The sequence below is a fragment of the Arachis stenosperma genome, chromosome 10 (genome assembly GCF_014773155.1).
Source record: "Arachis stenosperma cultivar V10309 chromosome 10, arast.V10309.gnm1.PFL2, whole genome shotgun sequence".
NCBI lineage: Eukaryota > Viridiplantae > Streptophyta > Magnoliopsida > Fabales > Fabaceae > Arachis > Arachis stenosperma.
The window spans coordinates 12,853,173-12,876,135 of NC_080386.1; the positions used below are offsets into that span (position 1 = coordinate 12,853,173).

The 22,963-nt window shown below is 30.6% G+C and overlaps 2 pseudogenes; one reads left to right on the top strand and one right to left on the bottom strand.

The window, feature by feature from the left end:
• Window positions 1–1,261: 1,261 nt before the first annotated feature.
• On the bottom strand, window positions 1,262–11,270 carry LOC130956778 (folate transporter 1, chloroplastic-like; annotated as a pseudogene).
• Window positions 11,271–12,469: 1,199 nt separating this feature from the next.
• Window positions 12,470–13,629, top strand: LOC130955591 (ATP synthase subunit beta, chloroplastic-like; annotated as a pseudogene).
• The last annotated feature ends 9,334 nt before the right edge of the window (window positions 13,630–22,963 follow it).

Sequence of the window (22,963 nt, forward strand, 5' to 3'; positions counted from 1 at the left end):
CAGCATCATTCGCCTTCTTCTCTTTCTCTGCGGAAACTCCATCAAATCCAGCCGAATGCTACCTAAAATAAACATAATTGCACATGACTCAAAGTAGCATCCATAGTGGCTAAAAGATAATTAATTCTTGATTAAACTCAATAAATTGAATGCAAATTCACTAGAAAAAGATAGAAAAGATATTCACGCATCATCCATTGTTTACGTTGTTCGCACCCCCGTTATCTACCTAGTAGAACTCAAATTGTTTTACATGTGTATCCAATCACATAATATCATATTAGCAAAAATAACTACTTTTACACTGACCGCATGAATGATCATCCAATAAAACGATTATGATTGCACAACACTGTCAGTACATCAAAATTAAATCATTTTAATATTTTTCTATTAAATAATTTTATCCTCCTCCAATTTGATCCCAAGAATAAAGTAATAACCAATCTCCAAAGAGTTATAAAAAGAGACTATATTGTTTAACAAAAAGCAAACATTTGAAAATGTTTTGTATATTTCATCATTTTGAAATTTGAGAGAAAATGTCCAATATTAAAAATTTCAATGGCTAATGTAGATAGTTAATCAAAAAATAAAGTACATAAAAATTTTTAAGTACTTCAAAGATATTAGTGTTCCAATAATTTTAGTTTCTTATCTTAATTATATATATCTTATAAAGTTTAATTTAATTGCACTGACAACTTAAAATGTCCAGCTTAAAATGTACAATACATTCGTTTAATTACAACAATTTTATTAAATAACTATTTTTTTTGTCAAAATAAAAAAATATTTTTGCTAACATATATAATTAAAAATATATGTAAATTATTTTATAATTATGGTGCATGAAAATTAAATTCATGTTTTATAATAAAAATCAATGACTAAAATGACTGATCACTAATATTCATGAAACACTTAAAACACTCCTAAAGTATAATGTGACTGCTAATCATGGAGATAACCTACGAGATTTAGGCCATAGGTGGTATCCTAGTATGTACTCTTGTACACATATCACTTGGGAAACCTTTTTTATGAGCAGCTCTACCGATGTACGACAAAGACTATGAAGCGCTGGAAGAAGACTCCAGGCAAGTCAACTGTAGACATAGACATAGTTGACGGGGGTGGAGGCGTGGAGGTGCATGTTAGTAGGCCAAAAAAAAAAGATAATATATATATATATATATATATATATATATATATATATATATATAATTAAAATTAAAATGTAAAATAGATTATCCATAGATCAACATCAACTTGTACATCCAAGCTAGGTCAAAGAAACATGGACAGAAGGGAACCATGCTTAATGTCTTCTTAATCTCCGGGTACTGTGTACACATTATTAAACCTCGTAGAATTTCATCATTAAAATGTGATGGAATGACCAATTTTCCAATGCTACAAATATCAGAGAGAGAGAGAGAGAGAGAGAGAGAGAGAGAGAGAGAGAGAGAGAGAGAGAGAGAGAGAGAGAGATTGAATTAAGATGGAAAAGGAAAAATTTAGTCATTCCTCCTTGCTAGTTTAAGCAATTTAAGAACATTTTCATAAACAATAAATGTTACTGAAGAAGCAGGAACATTTTTCAAAAGGCTTGGGGTTATTCCCCTGTAAAATCCTCGAACACCTTCATATCTGCAAGAACAGAACAAGATCTAAAAATGTAAAAATGAGAGAGAGAGAGAGAGAGAGAGAGAGAGAGAGAGAGAGAGAGAGAGAGAGAGAGAGAGAGAGAGAGAGAGAGAGGCCCTTAAGAGAATTTTGTTTCAACATTTTAATCCCTGAAAAAAGACTAAACGCATACATTTTGGTTTTCAATGAAACATGCAAAACCAAAGAAATGGGTTATAACTTATAATGTGGTATGTACCTTGCAGTTTCCTTCACAACATGCCAACTATCCACATATCTTGGAACCCCATCCGCACTAGGCCGTTGCTGCAGAGAAAGAAATTTCGATTTGCCTATGAGAAATTTGTACTATTAAACCAAAAGTGCTATATATTATCCCAATTTTTTAATCAACTCTTGTACCTGCAATCGAGATCTCATAACCTGGGAAAAAAAGGAGCAAGCAAGCATGCTGTCAAAGATTGATCGATCATGTTCGACGAGACAAGGACACTAAAATATGGAACCCTCTTTCAAAGAGGAGGATACAAGAAACTGTACCTGAAATGGATAGGTTAGAAGTATTGCAGCAATTTTTGATGTTGCTCCAAGAACAGCATAATCAGCAGAATTCTGTGAAAAGTTATAAGAACACTAAAGTCTCGAGTATCGAAGAAAGCTTGCAAAGTTGAACATCAAACAGCTTCAATCAATCATTTATAAGCATCATATAGCCAGAAGCTAAACAACGTATTAAATACCAGGCTTAAATAAAAATGACAACCCGATGCACAAACATTCTGCATTAACAAAGGGTCGAGAGAAGGGCCGAATCCAAAGGGGGTAATGTAGGCAGAGCAATAGAAAAAAGGAAATATGTTAATTAGAAAAGAATGAAAAAGTACAAAAGGGCAGGAAACCATAATAACAACTGGCACCAGAGAGACAAGAATGTAACAGTGAGAGAAAAAGGGGGAAATAAAGTAAGCTCAGGGTTTTGATAGAATTCATAGAGAAAGATGACATCGCCAGAGAATTTCAAGAGTCTTGCCGTCTCTCCTTAAAGCTTGATTCTATTTGAAAAGGCCATCCATGATTTCCCTCATTCCCACTCACTCCCTTATATCCCTTCTGTCCTCTCACACCCATAAAAGAATTAGCATTGGATCTCAAACCCTCCCCACTACGCTTGCCAGGTGACAATTCTGTTACAACAGTAGGGACTTCCTAATTCTTTTCCTTCTGAAGGTTCTCCCCGTGTCATGCTTCCCAGGTAAATAGCAGAAATATCCTCACAAAAAGAAAAAGGAAAAAACTATACAAGAGGCTAAATCCCAGAAGATAAAGCACACAAAATATGCCAATCTTCTATGCTAAATACATATATCTCACACATACACCATAAGCAGAATACCAAAGAAAAGAAAAATTAATAAACTTAACCCAAGCTGTGCCCGTAGTTGATATTGAACATTAAAATGTCTAACACCCATTTCAAAGCACTGGAACACAATAAATTGAGGACTGTAACAAGTTCTTTTGCATTAAACATTTTAAAAATATTTATTTAATACACCAGACTGCAACAATATGATGTATAACAGTCATTGTAGATAAGTTGAAACAACATACTGAATACAACAGACAATGAATAATATCTTAACATCTAGCGTAGAGTTTACTTATCCTATCATATCTAATACCACATATTAAACACTCAGGTCGATATTATCTGTGCACATGATACAACCTAAGAGTCATCACTCATCACTCTTGGAATGTCACTTGATCTCGAGTTGAGCAATGACATAGGAACAAGAACTCAGACCTATATAAGTGACAATCAATTCAATTTCAATGATCAAACAATGGGTTAATAAATGTAAATGGTCCAATGCTCTGTAATTCTAATCCAACCATTATTTACTTACCAACAGATCATCCGGGTTTTGACGATGCCTTTTACTTCCCCTGTGCTTTATGTCTACAATAACTTTACGAAGCTCCTCATATGCTGTGAACTGAACAGCCCCATGAGAGACCTGCTGAAGAACAAGAAACAATTGAGCCTTCTATAATCTTACAAAGACAAAAAGTTGCATGTATTAATAATTAGCATAGCCATGAGTTCTAGGTTGCTCCTTCCACACACAAGAGAAAACAGAACCCTCATAATAACAATAGTATATTGAAAAGCAACTCGGCTTAAACATTTCAGAAAATTTATCATAACTGGTGTTATGGACTACCGGCCCAATAGTAAATCATATCTGAAAGACTTGGCCCACTATTTGATCCTATCTTATACAGGTAGTTATGCACAAGCTCTGATTAGCATAACTCCTAGATAGTGGAGCACTAACCATTCCCCACTCATCTCACTCATGGATCCAATATAACTAAAATAACTAAATACTCAGGTTAGGAAGAGATAACACATAACACTTATCAGCTACACTTTCTAACCTAGTACCTCCTGAGACACATGCCTAATACGAGCACTGAAGTCCTTGCAGGTTCAATGCCACCATTGTTAGGAACATGGAACAAGGATGACAATAGTGTAATGTATCTGAGCCTCAATGGAAGAGCAAGTAAGCTCTGATGAAAGGTCCTCTTGAAGTTCAACTTCTTTGTTTTCTTATAAGAATGAGCAGGACAAGGATCAAATTCTTAAGCTCTTGTTCAATGGTTCTCATGCTACGTCACAATTCAACTCTCCTAAATGTTTAAATTTCTAGGTGGAAGTTTATGAATGGGTTTCTATCTCTAACAAGAAGTTTGAGAATTACAAATATCGTGGTTCATGATGATATGACTTTAGTATTTTACACGATATAAAGAAAAAATAATAAATATATAGGGAAAAATGTTAGAAAATTTTTTCCCTAACCTGGAATAAACGTGAACCTCAGTCATATGACCAAATCTTATGTCACCTGCCATTGCTCGGATGACAATAAGATGTCAAACGCATTACGTTAGCAATATAGCAGTAAACAGAAAAGGGAGGACAGGATCTATTTGTAAAGTTTTGGATAGTCTATGGCTTTAATTGGCAAATTCTGAAGTTCATAGTGGCTACCTGCTACAGAGCCAATGCTCGTCACAGACTGGATCAATCGAAAAGAGAGATCTTTATCATATGTTACATTGGGTGAATAACAACGTTATCTTTTTTCAGACACAATTCACAAGTATCAACAACAATAATAACAAAGCCTTATCCCACTAGATGGGGAAAATCAATCAACAATCAATAATTAAATTTACAAGAGCCAAGACAGAGTTGGAAAATAACAAACATCAACATACCAGAAATAGACCAGGAACAATTCCTCTGTAGAGTGCTCTAAAAACCTTCTTCCCTCATTATGGTCCTAAATGCATCTGATATTTTCAGACAAGAAACAAAAATTGTATGACAGGTTAGCAAAGTTAATACAACCACAATAAGTAAAATACCCAAACCCTGACTATTACATTCTAATTGATCATTCCCATGCTGAAACAAAGTGATTCCCTTAAAATATATACAAGTAAAGTTGAAAACAAGTTTCCTTTTCTTCCTAATTTTAAAAACTAAAAATAAACATCATAGAACAAAACGCTGTGAAAAAAATACAATGAATAGTTATGCCATACATTACTTAGCAAATTAAGGACCAAACATTGATGATTAATAGTACTGACTTACGAATTGCTACAACATTTTTGGATGAATAAGATAAATACTGAATCAAATATTATCGTCTAAACAGGTGGTGAAAGAGAGCCATTATGCAACTTTTGATAGTACTCCATCTATCTGCTTTTAAGTTTGATTTTGCAAAATTATTTTTTTCAAAAATTATTTATAATTTATAAATACATACAAAGCATTAATTATCTTTTACAATGTTTAATTTCATAAGTATAAAGCATTACATCAACTTAATAAAGTAATAATAAATTAATGAGAAGAGACAGGATAATTTAACCAAAGCAAACCATTTTTACTCTATACTCAAGAGAATTTAACAATTTCTCGATTCTTGTCTAAAAGACCAAAGCTGTAAAAACCACTTAAAAGTTGACACAGGTAGTAACTGTAAACTGAAGTGGGCAGAAGATTACTACAATTAAGAAAGTCCTGTGTGTTAAAATAATAATTCAGCTAAATTTATAACTTCAAGAAATGTATTCTAATGACATGAATATTTTGAGAAGGAAAAAAAATCTTTAAAGTGAACAGTTGAGAATGAAGCTAAATTAAGATGGAGATGAGACCAAAAATCCCATAGTATGGTCGTGTTTGATGAAGAGGAGTCTGAAGCTGCAATCTTGTTTTTACCAGCCAAACAGGATTTGTGCACAAGCACACCTGACAGAAGACAATGGAAATCAAATGATAGTAAATTTAGCAGGCTTTGGAATCCTAATCAGTAATCATTCAACTATGAATCCTAATCAGTAATCATTCAACTATAAAAGCTTAGCAATATATTAAAAATTTTCACAAAGATAACAAAGCTGTAAACTTAAATATAGTTCCATTAATCCATTCTCACACTCTTATCATAATAAAGTTCATTGGCAAATCTCTAATACACTTTACTTACCGCCTTTCGCCACTCCTTGGGACCGATATAAGAAAAAAAATTTGAATTGAACATGGAAATTATGCAAAGCCCTAACCAAGAATATACAAAAACATGTGCATACACATGAGAGCGCACGCACGTGGCAATCCATTCATGATAATGGAATTGTGAACACTCACCAAACCTCCTGCTTCAGCAGCTAACGCAAGATGAAGACCTGGGCTCAGTGTATCCTCCCTATTCCTAGCATATCTTTGTTTGGCTTTATCATAACTGTAATTAAGAAATTTTAACTTAGTCACATGTAAATATTAATAGCTGATCAAGAAGTTAGGGGATGGAAAATTCACAAAAGAATCCATTCCTCTATAGGTATGTGCATGTGTGTATGTGTGCGCACGCGTACTCGCGCATGTGTGCGTGAGGGAGACTTTTGAGAGTTCAGACTGAATAAATCAAGATCACATTTTACATATTTGGAATCTATGGATGCCTACTACAAGAATAAAATTAAGGATACAAACTCCACAGTGTATCATACCATATAATATCATTCTAGTTAACTTAATACAATTAATTATTTAACGTTCAGAATTGAAACTCACAAAAATAAATATAGGCCCCATGCAATAGTCAACCCAATAACCCCAGGAAGAAAACCTGCATATAATCCTCTTAATCCCTGCAAGATAAAGCAGGGAATATAAATACAACAAACTGCTATTTACATATTCAATGACAACTCCTGAACTATAAGTAAAAACCAAGGGTATTGAACCATACATCAGTTATCTTAGCTGCATACATCTTAATAAAAATAAAAGTAAGACTATGAACAAGGTGAAAAAATGAGGAGTGTTTGGATCAGCAACCATTAATCAACAAACAACAGGGACAAATAACCCAATCAGGGGAAAAAATCAAAAATAGAAAGCAAAACAAAACAATACAATACAATACAATAAAATAAAATCTGGTGCGACTAGCACATGACATGACAAACCACCAAGTTTCCATTAATAATCTCACGAGTGTGACTGACACACCAAAGAAAACACAGTTTCTAGGACTAATCTTATTCAGATTCACCAAGCCTATAATGATTTTATCTATTTTCTTCAAATTTGCAAGACTTATCCTAACCACCAGCTATATGTCTTAACCATATATAGGTAAAGTTGTCAATAATTTACACAAGCCCAGTTGCACAATCTACAGTGAATTCCTTTCTTAAAAACATGAAACTCCTAACAAGCAGAATTCTTCAAATGCCAATGTCTTAAATGCTATATTGAAACAATCTATAGCCGTGGTCCTAGAAAAACTAATTATTAGGGACACTCTAAATATTGCATTGCAGAAAATAATGAAATATTATGAAGTAAAGTAAATGTCGAAAATTGTATCCTTGATTGATAAAAATGGCTAGCATTGGGTGGAATGAGTAACAAACAAACGTCAGATCGAGCAATGGTGAAAATTGCATGAACGGTATTCTTATAATTGGGACATGAGAGACTCTGCCATCATTAACTGCAAATCAAATAATAATCCATAAAAAGCTGAACACAAGACGCTGACATGTTTGGTAAGTTATGTCTCACTCTGGGTTGAATGTCATTGAACTAAAAGGAGACGTGATGGGTTTATCTGAGGGGCTTCCTCAGTGACAGTGTATTAAGGCACAGCTTATGTTTTCTCTTTCGTCGAATGGTTTGGCCTTCAAAGGAGAAGAGAATCTATTTGAAATTTTGAATCATTATCTTTTGAAAACAACTCTTCCAATCAAATCAAATCCACACATTCAACTTCATCTCCAAAGTAATATCTGTAAGTTGACTATGTTCCGATTTTGAAGACAAAGGAAAAAAAGAAAGTTTAAAGAATAAAATCTATTCTTCAGACCCATCAAACCACAATTCATGAAACACGCCCTGTTTCAATGATAAAATCCAGATCTAAACAGTTTACAAAATGGCAGTCAACAAATATGGATAAATTATTAATAATTATACATGTGAAGAAAACAGACCTGAAGTTGGATATTCTTAGAACTACACTATTAAAGTAACTGATGTATTTTGCAATTATTTAATATCCGTTATTGAATAAAGGGGAGAGTTAGCAACAAAAGCAAACTATATGATCTGAAGCTTCCATGACACAGGTTTTTATTCAACGAACAACACAAACATAGCAGATAAAATAAGTGTGATCGAAGATAATATAGTAGCCTATAAAGCCAAAACTGTTAGCAAAATGCCACAGCGAAAAAAAAGTTAGAGCTTTATATAAATGATCACATCTATTAAGAAACAGAGCAAGTACTAACAATTCTACAATTGGCAACAATTGTTCAATATACAAAATTCTTCTCTGCCATTATGTCAATATACCAGGACTACAGTGAAAGAGAAGTTCATTAAGGCCATCACAGAAAAGTATAGTGTTTAATTTATCGCGAAAATTATATTGTGCTCAGTTCATGACTACATATGCTAAGAGCTCAAAGCATTCAACTTCATCGCATACAAAAATCTACAAGAATGGCAAGTATCCGCAGTCAACAAAACTCAAATCCTCAATCAAACTCATACCTAGATCAGATAACGGAACTAAGACATGAGAGAGAGAGAGAGAGAGAGAGAGAAGCAACGAGGCAGGGCGTACCTGGATGGTGGCTGTGAAGCTGAGGGCTCTTGCGACGACCTTGCACGGCCGCTGAGGGATATGTCGGCGATACAGACAGCTCGGCTAAGAGGTGGCGAAGCAGCAAGGATACCAGGCAAGGAGGCGGCGAATCCCTGGCAACGCAGTGTGTTCCGGCAGCTGCGGCACACCAGTAATGGGGAAGGATGCGTTCTTGTGTTCATTCCACCAGTAAGTAGTAAGTAGTAATATTCACGGGATTGTTTAATTTTATTTTAGACTTGGAGTAAATACTAAATATCACGTGTTAGTCCAAAGAATTTTAGACAAAATACTTTTTTTTAATATTATTAGTTAATTTGATAAATTTAATTAAATTATTATTTAATAATTTTAATTATTAATTTTATACGAAAATAATTATATATAAATTTGTATTTTTAATTTTTTATAAAAATTATTTTTATTTAATATAGTTTTTTATTGATTTTAAGTAATATTTAATGAGTGTAAAGAAAAAAATTTTAAAAAATTTTATTATAAGATAATTAAACTTTAAATAATATATTCTAAAATAAATTAATCTCTTTTAAAATGACAAAAAAGATCAATGTCCATTAAAAATAATTTTTAACAAATAAAAATCTTTGACGGTTCAAAATTACAAAAAACTTTTATACAAAAAACATATCGAATTTATTTTTGGTTCCAAATGAACCTCAATTAAACTAAGAAATAAACTAAAATTATTTAAAGAACAAAAAATTTGGTCAATACTTATTAGCAGCATTAAGTGAACTTCAATTAATTTACAAATGAACTAAAATTAGTTTAGATTTGAACAAGTAGTCAAAAAGACTCAATCATCAACAAAAACACATCGAAATCATTTCTAGATCCAAATGAACCTTAATTAAACTGAGAAATAAACTGAAATTATTTAATGATGGCACCAGAGAAAATCAGAACCAATAAAGATGTTAGCAAAATGTTGGTATTGTTAGTGATAACAATAACGAAAGAGAAAGATAACGAAGAAGAAGAAGCGATGGCAGTGAAACGCGCATGAATTTAAAATACTTGGTTGAACTTAGTTAGGATTATAACTATCCTAACTTAGATGTAGAGTTTTATTTTGATTTTTTATGGTTATGTAACCACTATTAAATGTTGTGTCTTGTTGATTCAAAACTATCATAAAAGGATATATGAATAGTCATCGATTAAACATTTTCTTACAGTGTCGCTTCCGTATGCAAAACACAACTTATATAACAAATATGCAACATGAAATTGTGTAAACCATTATTTTAGACTGTGTCAGTACGTATTGTGTGAGCCTTTGAGTCTGCTATAGCTCGCAATACTGAAATTCTAAATGTTATAAGAAGTAATATTCTTCCCAACAGATTCTAGGGAAAGAAGCTCGGTTGATTTGGTGAATTCTTCCTTGAAGGATATTATACCAAGTTAAATGTTGATGGTTTCCTTTTATCCTATTCTAATAATGCTGCTTGTGGTGAAATTTTTTAAAATCATCTTAGAAGATATATGATAGGATTCTCTTGTAATTTGCAAAGTTACTCAAGTTTACATGCGAAACTTTGAGATATTGTAAAAGGCCTTTAAATAGCATGTGCAAACAACTTTTAACACCTTGTGGTAGAGTAAGATTTTTGGCTGGCCATCCATCTTTAGGGGTGGCAAACGGGCCTAAACCCGCCGGGCCGGCCCGCATAACCCGCCAAAAAAGGCGGGCTGGGCTAGAAAATCGGGACCGCCAAATAGCAAAAGCCCGCCTAATCCGCACCGCTTAAACCGCGGGTTTTGGCGGGCTTTGGCGGGGCGGGGCGGGCTTCCCCGCCGGGCTAAGGTTTTTTAGTGAGGGGGTATTTTTGCAATTTTTTTGCCAATACCTAACTTCCCTCAACCTAACTTACAAGAGTATGAAGATAAAAATTGAGTGTTTTGAATTATGTTTATGTTATTTTGGAGACAATATTTATAATTATGTTTTGGATTATATTTATTTTGCTTTGAAGAGAATATTTATACTTATATTTTGAATGAAAATTTGGTTTATAATTATATTTATTAGATATTTATAATTACAAAGACTTTAATGTTTGTGAATATAAAAAATATAATTTTTTATGCCATTAGAAATTATAAATTTATTAATATGGTTGTGAAATTATATATATTACTTAGTAGTTAATAGTAAAAAAAAAAAAAAGAGGAGCTTTGGCGGGCTTAGCCCGCCAGCCCGCAGTTAGGCGGGGCGGGCTAGGATTCTAGGACCGCCTCACTAGGCGGGGCGGGGCGGGCCAGCCCGCCAAAGGGCGGGCTTCTGGCGGGGCGGGGCGGGGTGGGGCGGGGCGGGCTTCCTCGCTTGCCACCCCTATCCATCTTATTAGTTATTAGGGAGGGATGTATCCTACAACTCATCTATACAAATTTTTTCTATTTGACATCGAAAATCTAATGAAGAGACTGCAGGTCGTCGATTGACATTATATTTTACGTGAAGTAAATAGTGTTACTAATCTTTTTAATAGAAAAAAGACAATACCTCTCAATTAGTCTTCATTTGTTCGACCATCTTCTCTACATTATGCAAGCTTTGACATGGGATTATTCTGACACTTTTAGATTGAGAGGAGACTAATTTTTATTTTTCATTTTTTTTTCTTGTTTTTGATCCTTGATCCTTGTTCTACCCGAAAAAAAGGAAGATAATTTATTATCTTTAAATATTAAGAATATCTATAATGTTTAATTTTAGTTTAATTTTATTTTAGGTTCTACAAAATAATACATAAGTATTTATTTGTGGAATCGTAATTATAAAAATTAATTTGAGACTTAGCATGTGATTTGTTACTCTAATCCTAATCGCATTTCAATTTAATAATATTAAATAATAAAATTATAATATTCATTTAATAAATTTAATGACTATACAAATGACAGTATTTTATTAATTTTTTAAATAGTATACTCTTTCATATGTATGGTGCAACCAATCTTTGGTTTTTTTAATTCCTAATCTCTCTTTTTTTTAATAAAAAAAATATATCTAATCTAAATAAAAAAGTAATTCTTGACCTTGACAGTAATATATGTTAATCCTAGATGTCAAAATAGTAAAAAAAAAAAAATACTAGGTATAAATTGTATGCTCGCCCATGAAATATGAGCAATAGGTGCCGATGATATAGAAGAACCAAATCGTAAATAAAATTCAGGTTCGAATCCCATAAAAAATATAGGCGGTATTGTCTATAATTATAGACAAATTCAAGACTTTCGAAAGATTTCATCCAACTAAAAAGAAAAGATTTTATACAAATTAATAATTTAATTCTATTAATTTTTTGAATCATTTGGTTGAAGTTGAAAATTTCAACTATTGCAATGGACGCAGTACGTTAAACAATTGAATTGTTTGGATGGTACAAACTAGAGTACTAATTTCGATTTATTATTTTATTATTTCTATTTAATTAACTGATCAATTTATTTTGCTTTGTTATCAAGCACTTTTTTAAATTTGATTTCAAAAATCTTCTAATCTAACTAAAACTAAAAAAAGGATATATTAAAATATGAGAATAAATCCTACCACTTCTGGTCCTGAGATTTCTGTGCTTGAAAAAAAAAATCTGGGACGTATCGACCAAATAATAGGTCCGGTATTGGATGTAGCTTTCCCTCCAGAGAAGATGCCAAATATTTACAACGCTCTGGGGTCAAGACATTATTGGTCAACAAATTAACGTGACTTGTGAAGTAAAGCAATTATTAGGAAATAATCGAGTTAGAGCTGTAGCTATGAGCGTTACAGATGGTCTAATGAGAGGAATGGAAGTGATTGATACGGGAGCTTCCCTAAGTGTTCCAGTGGGCGGAGCAACTCTAGGACGAATTTTTAACGTACTTGGCGAACCTATTGATAATTTGGGTCCTGTAGATACTCGCACAACATCTCCTATTCATCGATCCGCGCCTACCTTTATACAATTAGACACAAAATTATCCATTTTTGAAACCGGAATTAAAGTAGTAGATCTTTTAGTTCCTTATCGCCGTGGAGAAAAGATTGGACTCTTTGGCGGAGTTGGAGTGGGTAAAACAGTACTTATTATGGAATTGATCAATAACATTGCCAAAGCTCATGGCGGTGTATCCGTATTTGGCGGAGTGGGGGAGCGTACTCGTAAGGAAAATGATCTTTACATGGAAATGAAAGAATCCGGAGTAATTAATGAAAAAACTATTGGAGAATCAAAAGTTGCTCTAGTGTACGGTCAAATGAATGAGAGTTGGTTTAACTGCCCTAACTATGGCGGAATATTTCAGAGATGTTAATGAACAAGACGTGCTTCTATTTATTGACAATATCTTCCGATTTGTCCAAGCGGGATCCGAAGTGTCAGCCTTATTGGGTCGAATGCCTTCCGCTGTAGGTTATCAACCGACCCTTAGTATCGAAATGGGTTCTTTACAAGAAAGAATTATTTCTACCAAAGAAGGGTCTATAACTTCTATTCAAGTAGTTTATGTACCTGCAGACAATTTGACCGACCCTGTCCCTACTACGACATTTGCACATTTGGATGCTACGACCGTACTATCAAGAGAATTGGCTGCCAAAGGTTTCTATCCAGCTGTAAATCCTTTAGATTCAATGTCAACTATGCCCCAACTTCGAATTGTTGATAAAGAACATTATAAAACTGCGCAAAGAGTTAAACAAACTTTATAACATTACAAAGAATTTCAGGACAATAATTTTTTTATTAGTACTAATATCATTTTAAAAATTATATTAAATATTAATTTCAAATTAATTTAGTTACTACAAAAATCAAAAGTGATACCAAAAGATATTCCTTGAAATTGTTCTATCCTACGACATGCAAGCTAATTATTGATATTGGCAAGTATTGTATCAGCAATTGACATGTCAACATATATTATTGTTTAGCGGAATTAACTAATAATAAAGAATAAAACTAAAATTTTTGAATTTTTTGCACAAAACTAGAAGAAAAATATTTAAATTCAAAAAACATATTTTACATTATATTTTTACGAGAAGCTAAACATCTAATTTAAGACACTTATAAATTTTAATACCAGTAATAATTGTATCCTACGAAAAAAATTCATTCTATATAATGTAAAAATAGTTACTAGCTAAAGTTTTTTTAGGGTTATATTATTTTTTTGAATAATATGAATAAATACTAATAAAATAAAAATATATTATATCTCTAAATTATCTATTTAAATTTTAATATTAGAATAACTATTAATATATCTAGTAAAATAAACATCCGATATATCTATTGTTTACATTATTTAATATTTTCATTATCTACCTATAATTTTTTTTTTTTTAATATAGTTCAGGAACTCACCAAGACCCAAACAAAGGGTCCGAGATTAAAACAACAATACAATAGGAAACAATAAGTAAATAGACAATGAACACATACTAAAAAAAAAATCCATCTCGATAAAACATCATCATCATTATAAGTAAAGATTATATAAGTAGTCTCCTGTGCCACATGTTTCTCTCATCCCTTTTATTGATTTGATTAATATTATCGATGGGTAAACTATTAAATTAACATTCGAAAATTTATATTATTAATAAAAATAACTTCAAAAAATACAAATAATAAATAAATTTCTTTCAAGATAATTTTAAAAATTGGATTTTGATATCATTTTTAATTATTAAAATTTAATAAGTTTATGTCATGTGAACTTTTTTGTAAATGATCGCATTTTTTTAAAAGTTGAAGAAAGAGATATAGTGATTAAATTTTACTTTAGTTTTTGCTTTTTGTATTTTTTAAATACTTGTCAAAATATTTCTACGAAAATTCTTTTATTATTTTTATTATATTTTTTAATATTTGAAATTTATTTTTTTTAAATTATCTTGATTAACAATATAAATTTTTAATAATTATGTTAAATATACACTAAAATTAATTATTAATATAGAATATATATTAAAATAAAAAATATATATTAAAAATTAGTTATATATATATTTATACACAATTATAAGTGATTGATTTTGGTATATAAATAGTATTTTTGAATTTTTAAATACTTTGATAGTTTAAGTTGATATCGATTGGAAAGCCGCATGCATTAGCAGCATTAATGTGATTTGGTAGGAAAAGAAGAACTTGTGGGCAGGATTGCTCGCACAGCAGCTTTAATTTGTACTTAGGTACTTAGCTTTTAATTTAATTTATTTCTTTGGGCGTGGTAGTCAGCTTCTCATTGTTCCTTTTCCATGGTGGTTGCATTGGGTACTTAGGGTAGTCATGGTCCTAATGAATGTGATTAGGAAAAAGAGCATTACCTTTAACATTATTAGTTGTGGATTACTATATACATTAAAGACAAATATAATACCTCCGTCCTCAGTCCGTCCATCGTCCACGGAATAATGTAGCACCAAAAACTCTATTTATACACCCCAAATGTTATATCTATTTATTCTCGCTCTTTAAAAATATATTTTCTCCAATTTCTTCATTTGATTTCTCTTTTTTATTAATTTATATAACATTATGCTCAGCTTTTACTTTTTTCTATTTTTCCCTACAACAGTGCTATAAGTCAACAATGCTATATATGTGAATATACCCTTTACACAATTTGCCTATAATATGACGAGTCAAAGGAAACGAGAGGCCAATGACCTGACACCTGGAAATCACATATTTGAGTGTGTCGAAAGAGGAACAATTCTTGTTGGGACCAGCTTGAGACTCAGATGTCTTATACGACATACTAACAACCGTACAGCTTGGCATTATCAAATAATTAAAGCATTTTTCGTCGGTAACCATACCCATGATTCGAATTAACGTAAAACTATTACTTGAACATCGTCCATGATAAAATATTTTGTACCTATAAACATAAACTTATAAAGTATAAACAATTTATTTTGTCTCTAAATAAGATTATTATAAATCTAGAAATGTAACTTCTCACAGAAATAAGTACAGACCTGACTTTTTAAGAATGAAATTTATTTATAATTAGGAGTGATAAATGGGTCATAATTTACTGGATATTTGTTTAATTCGCTAAAAAAAAGGTTAGTCGGGCTATAAATTTGAGATTGATATAATAAAAGAATCTGTTAAATTTATACGGTTTAATCCACAAATTTTGATGAGTTTCAGCAAACTTTTGATTTTAAAATGATAACTTAATTTAGAACGTTATTTTTGTGTTTATATTTAGAATGTTTATTCATTTTATTTTAAGTTATAATTTGGACTATATTTAATTGATTAGAGGCTTATACGATGTTTAATTATATGTTTTGGACAATGTTTATTTTGTTTTGGACAATGTTAGTTTTATTATTTTGTTTTAAAAAATTTAGCTGATAATTATGTTTATTAGATATTTATAATTATAAAGACTTTAGTGTTACTTGGAGTAACAGACACAGAGAAGGTGAACTAATTCAGGAAAGACTTGATAGAGTGCTTGTTGATGAATTTTGGTCCCAATTATATTCTCATTCTATGGTCTTTAAACTATTGACAGGTTCTGATTATGCCCCCTCTTTTTGGACACTAACTACCAATCGGAGAGATCAAAGAGGATATTCAAGTTTTAATCCCGCCGATGTGGTGAAGAAAAAATTCATAACTTCATTAGCGAGGTCTGAAACTCATATATAGAAGGTTCAGCAATATCTAGATTATTTCAGAAGCTTAAATTGGTTAGACACCGATTGATTTTCTGGTAAAAGAACAACTCTACTAATTCTAAAAAAGAGATTATAGAAGTTACTCATCTTCTAGAACAAAATAAAGTAGGCATAAGTATCATGAGAGACCCTAAATTACTTGAGTTTGAACAACGGCTTGAAAAAACATATTTGGATGAGAAACTTTATTGGAAAGACAAATCTAGAATTAAATGGTTGAAGGAAGGAGACCAAGATACAAATTTTTTCTATAGAAAATTTAAATTTAGAACCAAAATAAATAAGATATGGGATCTACGGACAAATAATAGAGATATGGCAACAACCAATGCTGATATTACTAAGGTGGCTGAGGATTCGTTCAAGAGTATTTTCACATCTTCTAATCAGGCGGATCCTGAGCTTTTTTTCAGAGACTTCGAGCCTAAAGTTACAACTAACATGAACCATAAGGTCAAAAGACCTGTTTTTATAGAGGAGATAAAAAGAGCTACTTTTAGTATTCACTCCCAGAGTACACCAGGAGAGGATGGTATAACGGCTAAATTCTTTCAATTCTATTGGGATATAGTGGGAGAAGACATGCTCTGGACTGTGAATAGTTTCTTTGCTGGAGGTATAATTTTAAAAAATTTTAACCACACTAATATCTGTCTAGTGCCAAAAGTTCTAGATGCGAGCGATATGAATCAGATAAGGTCTATCAGTTTGTCTTCTATCGTCTACAAAATCATTTCGAAGGTATTGATCCATAGACTCCAAGGATATATGAACAAGATAATTAGCCCTATTTAAAGTGCATTCTTGAAAAGTAGACTTATTTCTGATAACATTCTTGTAGTACACGAATATATGCACTACCTTAAACAAAAGAAGCGAGATTTGGAATACGAAATGGCACTTAAGTTTGATATGAGTAAAGCCTACAATAGGGTAGAGTGGCACTTAAGTTCACTCATTAACTTCAATAATTAAAAAAATAAATAGTAATTCAAAATTTAAATAAATTTGTTACAATAACCTTTAAAAAAAAAGAGTGAAATAATTATATATTTGTTATTTTATAATTGTGACTAATAAATAAATTTAAAATTTGAAAATATATTTATATACTTAGTGAATATCGCGTGCATATATATTATATATATTTAATTATTTGTTCAAAATAGAAGTAACTACTAATTTGATATCTAAAAGATTCAGACGCAGAAAATTGTGATAAAATAACTAATAAATATTATATTTATTAAAAGTGACAAAAAAATCTTTTAATATTTAACAAATGACATATCCATTCAATCTAAATATTTGATAGTCAATAGAATTCAATCTAATATTTTATTAGATTTGATTATAAATATATAAAATTATTTTGTTAAATTAATTTCAAATTAAATAGACTATCTTATTAAACTAATTTTAATATTAAATTAAAAATGACTAATAAAAATATTTATCTTGTATTGACTATTAAATAAAAAATGGTTAAATAATAATAATAATAATAATAATAATAATAATAATAATAATAAGAAATTAAAATAATACTGTTTATTCATTGGTGTTTTTTTTAAGTTAATTTTAGTTTTTTTGGATAACATCAGTTGAAAAAAACTTTTTTAAATATGAATAATGTAAAAAACTGATTTCGTAATCGTATGAGAGATGAATTTTTAAATGATTATTTAACGACATATATAAAAAGAAAGACATTTGATTGTATTGAGAATGAAAATATTATTTAATCTTTTCAAAATATAAAACCTAATAAAAATGAAATTTTAATTTATATATTATTATTTAAATTATTATTTTAGTATTTTAATTTGTTGATTAGATAATTTAAAGACTAATTATATTTTATAATAACAAAATATAATTATAAAAATTATTATTATATTATGTATATTTTGCCCCCACTCACAAAATTTTCTGGATCCGTCACTGTTCATACACTGTCTATTTTTTGTGGAGACATTAATCTAGTGTGGAAGAAGAGTCATTTGACTTACCTCATTCCAAATCATAGATGTTCCTTGTTCTTTGATTGGTGGAGGGATTCGGTGTTACAAATTGGATTTCATGGAACAAGCCCTCAAAAAGTTCGACTGGTTTTGATTATAGCTTAGAATATTTGGAAGGAGAGGTGTCAGCGAGTCTTTGAGCATGTTTAGGAGCCTCCAAAAAAAGTGTTAGCAACATCGCTTAAGTTGAACCAGGAGCTATCAATTTTACCTTATGCATGGTGCCTTAAGATTTCTTCCTTATCTACTTTTTTATGCTATTTTCTTTTACAATTTCACCTATTCGTGAATATTTGGGAATCCTCTTTTTCTATTTTTCTTGTCCTGATTTTTGGACATTATATATTTAATTTTTTATTGACTAAAATACCACTATTATCTTTAAAAAAATAATTTCTTTAAAAAAAGAGAGAGAATTGACAAACTTAGCTCGCCAACCTGTCAATCCTCTGTTAGGCAAAGCAAAGTAAAAATTTTGGAACGGCTTCAATAGACAAAACGGGACGGACTTTTAATGGGACGGAATAGGGGAAGATGGGTTAGCCCACTTACCATCCCTATTTGTGATTGATATAAACATATAATATGATAATTAAAAAATAATTAATTATTTAAATATTAATAAATATTAGTAAATATTAGTATATTTTTAATGAGTCAAAGTAAATTATTTATTTTTATTTATTATAATAGTGTAGTCTTTATTTATATTATTTTATTATTATTAATATTTATTAATATTCACTACTATTTAAATTGTCAATTATTTTTTAATTATCATTTATATATTTGTATGAGTGATGGGAGTTATAGTTGAGTTGTGCCTAACAAACAATAATAATAATACAGGACAAGTTCATTATCGAAATTACAAAAAGAGATGTATTAAATTGAGAATTTAAATCCGTCAAAATTAAAAATTAGCCCAACCTGCACCAATGAATCAACACATTCAGGTAGAACGGATCAATACTTTATTTTTTTAAATGAAAAGAATATTTTGATAATAAATAAAATCCTAAAAATTAAATATCTCACAGCTGCTTTCTTTTGATTTTTTTAAAATAAATATTTTAAATGTTTTATTTAGAGATATAGGTAATTTAGACACGTTTTATCTTTTTATATCCTATTAATTATCTCGTTTACAGTATAAACGATTTAGTTATGAATATATCTCATTTATAGTGTAAACGAGATAAGACATAGATTTTAAACACATAAAACAGGTGATACATGAAAAGTTACATGCTTAACATATTTTGTTTACATTGTAAACGAGATATGTGTAAAGAGAAGACGAGCACAGTATAAATGAGATATGACTATAATTTAATCGTTTACACTATAAACAAAATATAGTACAATAAATTTAAATAAGTTATATAAGGAGATGCAAGTATTAGCTTTCCTCACAAATATATCAGTTCCTTTTCTCCATTCTTTCAATAAGTTCAATAAAAGTGTTTAATGATGAATATATATTTATGAGTGTAATCCTAATTGTCACATAAAAAAATAGTTATGATAGAGTTGTATTTGAGTGTGATAATCCTATCATTTTGCGCACTCATCATTTAGGTTTTCTGTTTGAGTCAAAGAGCCTAATCTTGACGAGCATAAGTGCTAATAGGACAAAGAAAATTGGAAGAGTTCGATATAGGTTGTTAATTAACACTGATAGAAAATAGAGTATTTCATTTTTTTTATTTTTTTGACTCGACGGTGATAAGCATGTGCACCTAATATTTGATGTCCATGGGAGAATCATGACCCAACAAGTAATGGAGCTTTCTGCAAAGGTTGGTAACATAGGTGGTAGTAGTTCTAGGTATTCGAATTTTGTCTAAAATTACCTACCTCTTACTTAAGTTGGGAGAGTAACTTCTCTATTTTCACAGAAACAATTTCATTGTTTTTTCTCTCACGAAGAACACTATGCCAAACTCAGCTTCTTCCTCTCTTTTGCATGAATTGACAGGCCACTTCAACACACATTCAAGATGTCTTTTGTTCTTTATTGAAGACCAATTCATTCCTTATTTTTCAAATCTGGCAGCATAAATTTGCTACTAGCTTTATTTCATTTGAGTAATTGTAACTTCTATACCTGATTGCTTGTATTAACTCTGACCATCGTTCTCATATTTTCACTTGTTGCGCAGGATTGAAAAATCCAGCTCCGCAAGCTTCCATCGTTTTCGCTGAATTCAGACAGTAAAAAATATAGCGACCCGCTGTTTCTTTGTGCTTGACAATGAGCACAAATCAAGTTAGAAGAAGCAATTTTTGGAGTGCATCTTTTTGTTGACTATTAAGCCTTCATGAACCATCTTCTAAATAAAATTTTTAATTCTAGGTTGGCTTATTATATTCTCTAAATATAATCTTCTTCTGCTTGCATCGATTAAGGAAGAACTTTACTCGAGGGTAGTAGAAGAGGAAGGCTACTTGGTATCCTAACGCTACAGAATATCTATCGTTATTAGTCTACATTCAGATTAGTTTATCTTTGCCTTCACTTATAGGAGTATTGAGGATTGCTTCAGGGATCTTTGATTGAAAAAATTTTGCTATTTTTACCTGGTCTTAGGTTTTGTTAGGAAAAATTAGTCTGAGACCCATTAAGAAATTCTGTCATTATTTTGGGTAACAATAGGCATACTTGCAATGTATTCTTTGACCCATATGTTTATCTGAATGTTTACTGTATTTTTTTTATCAATTTTTTAGATCAATCTTTTTTTTAGGATTTTTCCGCCTTCCATGACACTCCTCCAATCCCATAATGGGTTATTCTTTATCTCTGCTCTCAGAAAACTTGTGAACCTATAGTGTTTGCTTCTGTAGACTTTATTAAGCAGTGAATTTGGTTTAGTAATAGCTTCTAGCCTTATTTCGCAAGCATTGCAAAGTTGAAGGTCTTTAGTTATTTGAAATTTAATCCTCATTGATTTTTGGGTCTATATGTAATTTACCATCTTATCCATTGCATTTTGCGCTCTTTATTTTTTTGTCCTCACCAAAACTATAAGATAGTGCGATATAACTCTTATAGTAAAATATTAGACAATAAAAAAAAGCTTAATGTATAAATGAGAACTGATGTAACTACTGTTTTTATTAAAACCTCTCTACCACTAAAAAAAAGTAGAGCTTGTTTTTACTTGTTAAAGTTTTTGATTGACCTTATATTAAAAAAAATAGAGCTTGTTTTTACTGTTAAAATTTTGGTGCTTGCTATGGTGCCTAAAAAATATTGTCTAATTACTAAAATAGGTAAAATAATTAATTCTAAATTTAAAAATATAAAAGTTAAAAAATTTTAAATATTTTAAAGTTACTATAAAAAGTAATTTAGGCAAAAATTTGGCACCAAACAAAAGGCACCATAGAATTGCCCTAAAATTTTTGATTGACCTTATTTTTAATATAATTAAAAGTAACTCTCTTTAAACCTTAAACAATTAATGACGATATCTCCAAATACTTATTTTGATTTCCAATATGAAACCATAAGAATATTAACCAATTGATCTTGAGTTTAAATTGTGTATTTTTACCAGAAAATAGAGGATTTGAAAATCCATACATACACATACACATATACATTAGTAACATTCCCATGTAAATATGGTGCGAGTTAGTCTTTGGAACCTTTGAATTCTTTATATTTTTACATGTTTTAATAATGCTTATTTAATTATATAATATTTTTTTCTAGTACGACTCTCCTTTCATTTCCAACATTTCTGGATCCGTTTGTTGCAATGTCTCTCCGTTTCCCTAACAAAGAGGTTAGAACTCATCTCATCTTGTTGGATAAGAGCTATATATAATTTGGCATATCATTATTCAACTCAAGAACGCTACCAATTATAAGAGATTCTAACTGCAAATAACCAAAGTGACTCCAACCCGAAAGAACTGATTTCCATACCCATTAAAGTTTGTTGTTTATCCTCCAAAACTGATAATAACAACTATAAAATAGAAAGCTAATATTCATGGATGGGCTATTATCATTCTTAATAAATGCATGCATCATGTCAATTTTGTTTTGAAATATGACGTCCAAGAAAATTCTCAACATACAATAACATATTTTCTGGTGGCTTAGCTTGCACTGCACGTACGCTTCAAATAAATTTAAAATATAATTATTTTTGTTTAGCATTAGCTTAGCTTGCACCTGTCAAACTTAAGTTAGATTGTAATTAATTTTCTTTTCCTAAATACTAATTAATTATATATTTATAATTAATGTTTAAACTCCTAGCATGACATTACTATGGATAAGCAATAATAAA